Below are 10,411 nucleotides of genomic sequence, written 5' to 3'. Positions count from 1 at the left end.
TAAACAGTTCAGGATAGCTCGCAGTTTTGTTGACCCTGACTGCAAATTAAAATAGGGAAGAAAAGAGAGAAAAAAGGGAAATCGTTCATAAATACATATTGCATGCATCTTGAAGTCTCATTTGAACTGTGATGTTTCAAAAATTTCTATCAACTTGAAAAGATGAACGGCTCTTAGTTTCTACGTTTATGGTCTTTCTTCTTTTGAATCAGTCAGTTAGAGAATCCCTAACAGAGATGAAGCTTTTTATAATTTTGAAAAATGATTGAAAACACTTAAACGCTATTTCAAAAGGTTAAAGACTGATAGTTTCAAAAGAAACTGTTTGGGGCTGCTCGGTGGGAGTAACGAAATAACTTGGATATATCAACAAAGTTGAAGTGGTAAGTTGGCCACCGTAACGATTACAAAAGCTGACGTTTCGAGTGTTAGCCCTTCGACGCTAGACATTTTAATTTACCTAATCATTCTAAGCAACATATGGCAATCTGCGGTCTTTCCTTACACTTAAAATCCCACAGGGATAAACGAACGCTTTTCATTCCACTAATTTATTCTTGTTTTTCTCGTTGCGATGTTCCCACCAATAACGTAGCTCCATTCTCTGCCTTTAAAAGCACACACGACCCACAATTCCTCTATTTGCTCCGACGAAGGACTAACGCTCGAAACGTCAGCTTTTGTAATCGTTACGGTGGCCAATTTACCACTTCAACTTCGTTGATATATCCAAGCTATTTCAAAAGGATCACAAGAAATCTTAGTTGAGGTATTGGCAGTGTATCGCATCTCACAGGAATATTTGTGGAAGTCAAGCACTTATAAAGTACAATTTTCAAAATAAAAATCAAAACCTTAAAACGTACTTTTCATTACGAAATAGGTATTTTCGTCAAGAAGATAATAAATCATTAGTGTGCTAATCTCCTTTGGGCAAGAGCTCCTATCTACAAGAAAAACCTATCACTACCTCGCCGAAAGGGAACCAATTCAGTGTAAGTTAATAAAGCATTTTTAAATTAAGTGGCAAAAGTGATCTGGAATTGTGCAAGTTCTGCATCACTCTGCTCTATGATTGGTCTGAAAATCGCACAGTTTTCTCAACCAGTCAGATTCAAAGCTAAACCCAAGCACGACTTGGTCAGTCGCATTTTCCCACGTCAAGCGATTTGTTTGGTTTTTATTTTGAGTTCTCATCGGCTCCTCGTGATATGCTTCGTCCTGGGCTCTTGCGATTACTTCGTTTTTGGCCGGAGGTCTATTCGTGTTTTGGTAGACAGAGTTCGCTGACCGTTATAGTATTTTAGTTCTAAAGTTGCACACGTTTAACTTTTTTTATTTGTGGGCCAAAATTGTAACTCAGTTACAGTAGCATACAATCTAGTCTTTGGATAACCAACAAAAAAGTGCTTCGAAAAAAGATTTTCAGTTGCACTATAAATGTTCATTATTTTCCATTTAGTTAATCGACAACATCAAATGTTCATCACTTTTATGCCGATGACACTCAGCTATATATTACGTTTAGGACGTCGTCTGTTCCTAATATGAATCTGAGTAACACCAAACGGATAAACTGTGTTCGGGACATGGATGCTTTCCAAGAAGTTGAAATTAAATAAAGATAAGTCTGGGGTTCTCGTGATATTCTTTTCCCATCGTCCTCGGCCGCCACTATCTTCTGTTGATATATCAAATGAGACCGTATCCTGCTCCCCCAGTGCACGAAATATTGGTGTTATCTTTGATCAGTCCCTTTGTAGGGTACCTCCTGTCAATGCACTCTGTAGACGTAAATCGTCCTTCTTCCATCTTCTTAACATTGGCTTCATACGCAAATATCTTAGTTATGATAAAGCAAAAATCATCATTCATGGCTTGGTAGTTTCTAAACTTGACTATTGCAATTCTTTATTGTACGGCCTACTATCCTATTTTATTCGAAAGCTTTAACATGTTCAAAATTCTGCCGCTCGCCTTGTCAACCATTGTCCAAGATTTTGCCATATTACTCCAGTCCTCAGAGATCTTTACTGGCTCCCTGTTTCCCTTCGCATTGAATTTAAAATTATGTTAATTACCTACAAAGTGCTACATGATCACGCTCCAATCTATATACAGGAACTCCTTCAATTGTATACACCCAACCGCAATCTTAGATCCTCTAATAAAACTCTATCAGTTAAACCCTTTTTTAATCTAAACTCATATGGTAAACGAACTTTTTCTGTTGCTGCTCCGGAACTTTGGAATAACTTACCTGAGGAAATTAAATCTGCAAACTCAATTGACGATTTTAAACGCAAACTTAAAACATTTCTTTTTATTCGAGCTTATGAATCGTGACGTTTATGAATCAATAAATAACCTGTTTATCGTGTAAATTTATCTCTTGTGTAGTTAGTGCCTAGTTTTAATGTCAATTTCTTGTGATTATTCTTACTTTCTAGCTTCAACAAATTTTTGTAAACAGCGCCCTTGAATCTTGTAGAAAAGGCGCTATATAAATGGATTGTTATTCTTATTAATCGCTTGTTACGATTTAATTTAGACGCTTCACATTTCAAATAAATGCAAATTAGTCGGATGAGCAGATTAGATAACTTCGCTGTTCAGATTATTTCTTGAACGTTAACGAGAAATCAACTAGTACGCGATATGTGCATTCTTCTAGAAAATTAATGAACTAATGGCTATGGCCTGAGTTCCTTTTCAAGGAGATCGTCAGTGGAATCAAGCTCTGATTGTGTGTTAAATTCTTGCAATCGGGATGCAATTGCTTCAACTTCATTTCAGGGACATCTCTCTGTGACAAAGTTTCAACGAACATAGATTTTCCAAAAATCTCCGGTTGACAGGTTATTGTTAGTATTATCATCACACAGCCAGTGGCCAAAAGAAGAAATCACCCAGTTATATTTGCCGCCTACATATGCTGCGTGGTTGTACAGGCGATTCTCTCCAGCACTATGACTAGCATATCACCATTTACCATGGTATGCCCATTTCGCACAATTCTGAGACAGCTGTACTTCAGCGGACATAAACTTTCCAAAAATCTCCGGTCGACAGGTTGTCGTTTGTTTTATCATCGCACATCCAGTGGCCACCGGTAGAAATTATCCAGTGATAGCTGTGGGCCACAAACGCTGCGTAGTGGTACAAACGATTCTCTCCAACACCATGACTAGCATGTCCCCACTTACCATGGTATGCCCATTTCGCACAATTCTGAGCCAGCCTTGAGTTATCGCCATCCATACGAGAAAAGGAGTCACTCGAATCTGGCATTTCATCTCTTTCACCGCTGAAAAATCGCACCACTTCTGCGCCTTTGTTGTTCAGAGTCGTTGCAACGTGGAATGTTGTTCCTTTTTCTTTGCTGCAGTGAAATCTTATTTGGGTGAGGTTTGTGTGGGCTCTTAGCTGCTTCATAGCGCTTTTGCCTAAGGCTATTGTACCGTTTCTATAATTACTGATTCCGTGAAAGGTTTGTTCGGCGACGCCATTCCACCATGAAGATGTGGAGCTTGCCAAAATAACGTTCAACACCAACATCCAGCCTTCTTTGAGTTAAAAAAAACACCATTATTATCTTAATATCGAAAAAAAAATCTTTAATTGGAAACACTAAACGCAACCGTACCTCCAGCAGGTGACATGTCACAAAAAGTCTTGAATGGGTTCCCATTGCCTTGTGGGTTGACCCAGTACTCTCCATTCCCTGTAGAATCTCTACGCTGAATTATATCTTGACAAGACTTTCCAGATCTAAAGGGAACTGACCCGACTAAAGCTACAAATAAAGTATGCAAACAAATCATCATACATAGCATGCGTCAGCAGCATGTCATGCGACTGTTAAAAGCACAATTAAACTTCCCAAATTAAAGCACCTGTTACTTGGTATTGAACGCCTTGTGTCGCAATTTTCGATTGATAACAATTATCCAAAAGTACAATACCATAAGTAAAGGTTCTTTATGGGGTGGCGTCTATGCCGTTTGGCAATTAGAAGTGGGTTGATATGACGAAAAAGGGTTACATTTTAGAAAATATAACGGTTAAAGTTTTATTGAATGTTGCAGACCAGTTACGTAATCTCGAGACCTTGTAACGAAGTGGACTGATTACCCAACCAAGTTTCCTGTAATTTGGTTATATGAACTTAGTTGAAATTATAAGTTGGCCACCGTAAAAGGTTAAAAAGCTGACGTTTCGAGCGTTAGCCCTTCGTCAGAGCGCATTCGCTCTGAAGTGGGTCGATATAACGATAGAAGGTTAGATTTGAACAAATTCAACGGTTGAAGTTAGATTTTTATTGAATGACGCAGACCAGTTACGTAATCTCGAGACCTTGTAACAAAATGGACTCATTATGTAACCAAGTTTCCTGTATTTTGGTTATATCCACTTAGTTGGAATTGTAAATTGGCCACCGTAGAGTTAAAAGGCTGACGTTTTGAGCGTTAGGCCTTCATCAGAGCGCACTCGCTCTGATGAAAACCATATCTGTTATGAAAAAGTTTCCTCAATAAAGATGATTATTACCGGCGGCCAATTTACAGTTTTAACTTAGTTGATATAACCAAGTTACCTTGTTACCCCCACCGACGCAGCACCGCAGTTTCTTTAGAAACTTAGCCTCTTTATTCAACTTTCCTTTAGTTTTCTCTGCTAATTTTTTGTAGTAGTCGAAGTAACAAGGAAAACAATTATACTAGTTTGTTGAATTCCACCACGGCAGACTCATGTAAATGTAAATGTAACATTATGCATCCAAAAAATTCCTTAAGGTTATTCTTACCACGATCTGGGTTATCAGCATAAATAAACCCTTTATTCTGCTTCACACTACCTGGGCGGGAAATCTTAGTTTCGTTGTTAAACTGGCAAGTTTTGTCCATCAGCCTAAAGTTAAGGCTTTGGCACGCAGGCTTTAAATTGCAGGCAATGTAACACGAAACCAACCGATTCACAGTGAACGATTCGTAAACGTGATCATGTAGAACCAAGCCATGTTCAGATTGTTGTGTAAATTTGCATCCATGAGAAACTGTTTTCACTAAATATGATGCCAAAATGAACCAAAACGAGAAGACAGCCATCTGTCACTGACACCGCTTGCAGTGTTGACGATTTTCGAGACCCAAAGACCTCAAAACCAACTGAAAATAGCTTTAGCAGTTCTTCTTAATTAATGTCTAGTAATTATACAACTTTAAACAGTCATACTGCACACAATACTTTGATTAACAGATCGACCCGTTGATACTTTTCATTCTTTTGTAGCATGAAATCTAAAATAGGGAAAAAAAAAAGTGGAAAAGGAATTAAACCTTTTTGATGTGATAAAAATCGCCAGATAATAAGGCTTTCGACTGGTACCTCATCTGCATGTGCAGAAAATGTCAACAATAAAGGTTTTTTTTTCTTTTATATGCTTCCATTCCGCTTTCAATAAAACTAAAATCATAATCACCTGTTACTCTCAAATAGTTTCAAATAGTTTTCGATGAAAATTCAGAGGTATTAAGGATAAGAATAATTTTATTTTATAATGTCTAAAACATAGGAGTGATCGCCCAATCTACCGAGCCAAAGCCTTGTTTTAAAAAACGTTCGATCAAACAAAATGTAAACAATATCACGAGAAGACACGCAGGGCTTCCACTGTAAGTATCCCGGAGAGCTTCATACAATTCCTTATAATTTTATTATAAGGAATTGTATAGAGCCTTTTTAGCGTTAGTCGCGGCGCGGCGGGTGCTCTCACAGGGAATAAACCTTTTGTTTTTTTTTTACGTACTTCCATTCCACTTTCAATAAAACTAAAATCATAATCACCTGTTACTCTCAAATAGTTTGAAATAACTTTCAGTAAACGTTCTGTGGTAATAAGGATAAGAATAACTTTATTTAATGTCTAGAAACATAGAAGTGATCGCCATCCGTACAAAAAAGGGAGTCACACGAATCTGTCATTTCATCTCTTTCACGGCTGAAGTATCCCGCGAGCCAGAGGCTCGTTTTAAACAACGCTCGACCAAACTAAATGTAATAATTTGGATATATCAACAAAGTTGAAATGGTAAATTGGCCACCGTAATGATTACAAAAGCTGACGTTTCGAGCGTTAGCCCTTCGTCGGAGCGAATAGAGGAATTGTGGGTTGTGTGTGCTTTTAAAGGCAGAAAATGGAGCTACGTTATTGGTGGGTACATGGCAACGAGAAAAACATGAATAAATTAGTGGAATACATACATACATACATACATACATATAATTTTTGTTAAGGCAGGTCGGTTTGTGGCAACCCAAAGGCTGGTGTGGACCTGCCAGGAACTAAAAAGGAACTACTTAAATATATGGACAATTCTAATTCCAATTTCAAGGGCTTAAAAGTATAAAAAATCCGTTTGCTTTGATGTTATCACACAGGCCTCCTTTTCGAATTGAATGCGATCTAATGTCCTTGAGGCCTGTCTAAGTTTTTGTTTAAAAAGCTGTAGAGAGGAAGCATCCTTGATGGCTTTAGGCAGCAAATTCCATACAATGGGCCCTCTGTACCTTGCACTATTTCTACCAAGGTCACTGTTACACCGTACATGCGGAAAGTCATTAATACGCCTTAGATTATAATTACTATCAATGTTGCGTTTTGTGAAAAGGGCAGTAAGTTGATCAGGTAAACTATTATAATGTACTTGATACATTATAGAAGCGAGTCTACGTTTGTAAATATAGCCTAATGATTTCCATTTAACTAGGTCAAGGACGTCAGAGTCAGGAGTTTCGCTGGGCAGTTTATGGATTAGTTTGGCTGCTTTCAAGTGTAAATGTTCCAATTCATTAAATGTAGATGGTGAACAGGACCCCCAAATAGCAATGCAGTATGTGATGCTTGGGACAATCCCTTTAAAATATATTTCTTCTAGTACACCAGATGGTAGGGCTTTGAGCTTTTTAAGGAATTTTAGCTTTCCTCCAAACTTGTAGTGCAGGGCTTTAACTTGCGGTTTCCAGTTCAGTTTATAATCAATTTCAACACCCAAGCAAGTAGATTTGGTGGTGAAGTAAATGTGAGAGTTTCCGAACATTAGGGGTCTCATTGGACCGACAAAGACTTGACTGGAAATTAACATTGCCACGGTCTTACCAGTGTGAACAGTCAGGTGATTTTTACAGTACCACACCAATGAAAAGCGTTTATTGATCCCTGTGGGATTTAGACTGCCGGTTTGAAAGATGAGCTTTTGTTCAAGATTTTTACGGCTTTCCGTGCCACCTAAGTGCAAGGAAAGACCGCAGATTGCCATATGTTGCTTAGAATGATTGGGTAAATTAAAATGTCTAGCGACTGGTTTCGATGTGTCCTTGTCATTCCTTTCCACGTCTCGAAGGTGTTCTCGGAATCGGTCACCTAGTCTTCTGCCTGTTTCGCCGATGTATATCTTTTTGCAATAAGTGCAAGTTATGCAATAGATTACATTAGCGGAGGTGCACGTGAAGTGATCGGTGATCTTAATGGATCGTTTAGGTCCCGATATTTTATCAGTGTTGTGAATGAAAGGACACGTTTTGCATCGTGCACGAGCGCATTTAAAAGTGCCTGGTTGCTCATTAGTCTGAAAAGAACTTCTGACCAAAAAATTGCCTAAGTTTTTGTCGCGTTTGAATGAAATGAGCGGAGGCTGCGAAAAGATAGTGCCTGTAACCCGCTTGAACGACGGAAACAGGGTAACCACGTTCATCGAAGAACTGACACATTGACTCTGATTTGTGGTGAAAATCAGAGTCATTACTACATAAACGACGAAGTCTTAGAAACTGAGAAAAAGGAATGGAATTCTTAACGTGAGATGGATGAGAAGACGAATATAACAAGTAATTATGCGAGTCTGTAGGTTTGTAATACACACTAGTGCATAAACCGTTACCTAAATGTAAACAATATGTCGTGTCTTATTTGTGTTTGCCCACTAAAATATTTTGAGAACGTAGCACGTGAATTCCAGCAATGAGAGTTCTAGCAAGTTCACGTGCACGTGACCGTTTTTCGTTTCTTTTTTTCAGAATAAGTACTTTGGAACTCTAGTTTTCGAAAAGTTGGTATCTAAGTTAGTTTGTAAAGTTCGCGAAGGGTTTTTGCAAAAGATTCAGAGAATTTCGACGTGGAGCGACATAGGTAGAGAGGCTGATTTACGACGCTGTGGAACTCTGAAGAAAAAAGAAATTAAACGTGGAGTTTACACAATATGTAGGCAAATAAACGATGGAGAAGATAAGCTATATATAACAATTATTCGCCGAAGTGGAAGAAAATATCTGTAACGAGCCGCAAGATTTTAAACAACAAGACACAAGAGGCTTAACTCAGAACTTAATGCATATATCAAGTGTTCCCGTGACATCGCTCGCTAGTTGCACACACGTGACCTTTGCGCCAAGGTCACCTGACGTTAAACAATCTCTACTTTAATCATAGTTAATTTCACTGACACTGAGGTGAATAATTGTTTTAGTAAATCATATAAGTTCGCTAAACCACAACATCGCCTGATCCGCGAGGATTGCTTTTAGTTGACCTAGATGCGAAAATTTGCGAAATTTAAAAATGCTCGGCTGACAGGCATATAGCCAGAGGACAGTTTTATATGCTAATAAATTCTATTTGACTTTTTCCCTTTTTTGCTTTGTTCTGTTACAAAGTTATTGCAAGCAGCTGTGCTTCAGCCGACATAAACTTTCCAAAAATCTCCGGTCGACAGGTTGTCGTTTGTTTTATCATCGCACATCTAGTGGCCAGCGGTAGAAATTATCCAGTGATAGGTGAGGGCCACAAACGCGGAGTAGTTGTGCAAATGGTTCTCTCCAACACTATGACTATAGATCCTTTGATACTTTGCATTCTTTTATAGCATGAAATCCAAAATAAGGAAGAAAAAAGGTGGAAAAGGAACCTTTAAAAAAATTTATAACATTTGTATTTTGAGTTCGCAGTTCAACTCTGACATTTCATAAATGTTTAACGAATCTACTTTTGTAGAAAACCTTTCAATCTATCATTTAACGATTATCTAGCAGTGGTACGTTTGTTTTATTTCTGGGAAAAACACGAAAAAAAATACACAAACGTTATTTTAAAAAGTGATGTACGTAACCTCAGTTAGAGTAACATATCCCTCATGGATATTTTACTTTGATGTGATAAACATCGCCAGATAATAAGGCTCTCGACTCGTACCTCATCTGCATGTACAAGGAAAATCAACAATGAAGCTTTTCTTTCTTTTTTCTTTTACATAATTACATCCCACTTTCAATAAACTAAAATCATAATCACCTGTTCCTCTCAAAGAGTTTGAAATGATTTTCGGTGCAAATTCTGTGGTAACAAGGATAAGAATAACTTTATTCAATGTCTAAAACATGGAAGTGATCACTCAGTCTCGCGGGCCAAAGGCTTGTTTTAAAAAAAAAACGCTTGACAACACTTGATATAAACAGTACATAAATGAATGATGGAGAATAAAAGCTTTAAGTAAGAATTATTCATCGAAGTGGAGGTATATATCCACCACTTTTACTGGCACTGAGGTGAATAATAGCTTTAGTATAAACCAGACAGAAACCAACAGTATTAGTTTATTTTTTTCGATATACCAAAAAAAAAAAAAAAATGGTTGAAAATTATATTGCTGACGCGCGATTAGTCTCTTCTGCTGCCTGGAGGTGAATATAACCTGTTAACCACTTCCGAACCAGCCAATTAAGGCGCGCGAAAAGCACTATTCACCTGTGGGATATAAACCAATGAAAATTACACTTAATATGTCCAAGACTAATATGTCCATACTTATACTAACCAACTAAGTCAGAATGAACATGGCAGGTTTAAGACATGGTTATTTACAGTTAAAGTGCTGACGCCCTTAAAGTATGACATTGACCAAGTTAGATTGAAATCGTAAAATAGTAGTCTAGGACATGATGGAAACCGGAAGTCGGTTCCGTATGGATGAAAAAGAAGTGCACGTGACAAGACCGTATAAGTTTGCTGAACCACATTATAGCCTGATCTGCAAGGATTGCTTTGAGTTGGTCTAAATGTGATATTTTATGAGATTTAAAATCCTAGGCTGTCGAGGTCAAATAGATAGTCAGAGGTTAGTTTTATATGATGATAAATACTGTTTGTTTATTTTCCCTTTTTCGATTTTGCTTTGTTCTGTACTTCAGCGGACATAAACTTTCCAAAAATCTCCGGTCGACAGGTTGTCGTTTGTTTTATCATCACACATCCAGTGGCCATCGGTAGAAATTATCCAGTGATAGCTGAAAGCCACAAATGCTGCGTAGTTGTACAAACGATTCTCTCCAACACTATGACTAAGTATGTCCCCACTTA

Source organism: Stylophora pistillata, chromosome 5 (assembly GCF_964205215.1).
Source record: "Stylophora pistillata chromosome 5, jaStyPist1.2, whole genome shotgun sequence".
NCBI lineage: Eukaryota > Metazoa > Cnidaria > Anthozoa > Scleractinia > Pocilloporidae > Stylophora > Stylophora pistillata.
The sequence above is the reverse complement of the archived record's forward strand: the minus strand, read 5'-3'. Positions refer to the sequence as shown.